The sequence below is a fragment of the Aplysia californica genome, unplaced genomic scaffold (genome assembly GCF_000002075.1).
Source record: "Aplysia californica isolate F4 #8 unplaced genomic scaffold, AplCal3.0 scaffold00900, whole genome shotgun sequence".
Classification (NCBI taxonomy): Eukaryota; Metazoa; Mollusca; class Gastropoda; order Aplysiida; family Aplysiidae; genus Aplysia; species Aplysia californica.
The window spans coordinates 195,377-197,178 of NW_004798170.1; positions in this window are offsets into that span (position 1 = coordinate 195,377).

The following is a 1,802-nucleotide window of genomic DNA, read 5'->3' on the forward strand; positions in this document are numbered from 1 at the left end:
GTGTGTGTGCGTGCGTGTGTGTGTGTGTATGTGTGTGTGTGTGTGTGTGTGTGTGTGTGTGTGTGTGTGTGTCTAGTGTGTTTCCTATGATTCTTAAAAGATATGAACCGACATGACATTAGAAATAAAACCCACTGCGTGTGTCTTAAGAAAAATATTATAATCTTTAACCTCATCACTGCCAGTCCTTTTAAAAAATCTACCAAAGAACCCAGAACAGCCCTGGGTTAAGCAGTGGGAGAGTTAAGCTATTTTGATTTGTAGATGGAGATATCAGTACACATTTACGTGCAGCTCGGTACACCTCTAATTTTTCGTTTCATGGGGTATTAAAATTGTCTTTTACTCAGTATAATTATACAACGGATCGCTTTATAGATGTGTCTCCACCTTAAGAAAACCCCTTCCGTATAATCTCCGGACGTTTCCCTTCCTTTAATATTGTATTTTTTCTCCCACCGCTATGATTATCTTAGTTACAAAAACAACAACACCCCCACCCAAAAAAAGGGGAAAAAACAAAAAACAAAACAAAAACAAAACAAAACAAAATAAAGCTCTAAACAACCCCTCCCCCTCCAAACAAACCACTTTCCATTTTCTTTATCATTGACATTGTCTTTTATTCCCCCCCCCCTTCCCCAACTAAATCTTGTATTTCCACCTAACAATTTATAATCGTTCTCTAAGAATGGATGTCTCCACACATCAGCACTCTGCCTACGTCACGAAGCCCGTGTTTTTGGTGTTTTATGTGTGTTTTTTGGGTGTGTTTTACGGCACCCACAACTGCATAAGGTCATATTATGGGTGTGCTGGACACATGAAACACTTTTAGTTGGTAGGAAATTTCGAATTTTGCCGGTGTGGCGGCTGAAGCCTACTCTTATTGACTTTGAACCCCCCTGGGATCTTTAAAGTGCGCAACTTTCACACGGGACCTCCGCGATTTATCGCCCTTATCCGAGAAGGCTAGGTGTAGATCTTACCAACCATAAGATCAGGGGTGTGGCAGAAAGACAGCAGTAAGAAGGAGCCAAATAGTAGCAGTAGAAAGGCTGCAGAAAGAGTCAGGAGCCCAGAGGAGGGGGGAAAGGAGGTGAGGGGTGGGGGCTGAAAGTGGAGACGAAAGCAGACGACAGAACATTGCAAGAGAGCAGGTAATGATGTGCAAGGGGAAAATTTTTTAGGGGAGAAAATTTTCCGTCGCTTTCCAGATTCGAAACCGGGACTTATTGAATTAAAGGCGAACACCTTAACCTCTAGAGCACGAGTACCCCCTGAAGCTCGTTTTTAAGTTATATGTTTAAGGCGGGAAGAAAAGGAGGAGGGGGAAAGAGGGGAGGGGTTTCCAGCACCTTTTATTTGTGTTTGGTTGTCTTTTTTCACCCCGCCCCTTCATATCTTATATTTTCCCCTCCCATAGCTATGATTGTTCATTTCTTTCCACCTCCAAGCTTGAATATCCAACTTCCATTACTAAGATTGGTCTTGGGTTTCAGCCCTCACCCCGAGCCCACCCCTGTAATCTTGTATTTCTCCTCCCCGAAAAACTAAGGTTATTCATCTGCCCCCCCCCTCCTCCCTTTTTATTCTTGTATTCATCCCCCTCCCCCCATAAACGAGTAGGTGGTTGGCTCTGGTGTGGTTTGCTCCTTCTTTCCTATCATACATAATAATATAATATCACCCTTAAGTCCCCCCTCCTTTTTTATGTTTGTTACTCTCTTGTAACACCTCTAATCTTCGGCACTTATATGACCTTATTGTGTTGCAGGAGCCGTAAGACACTTACTGCTAAA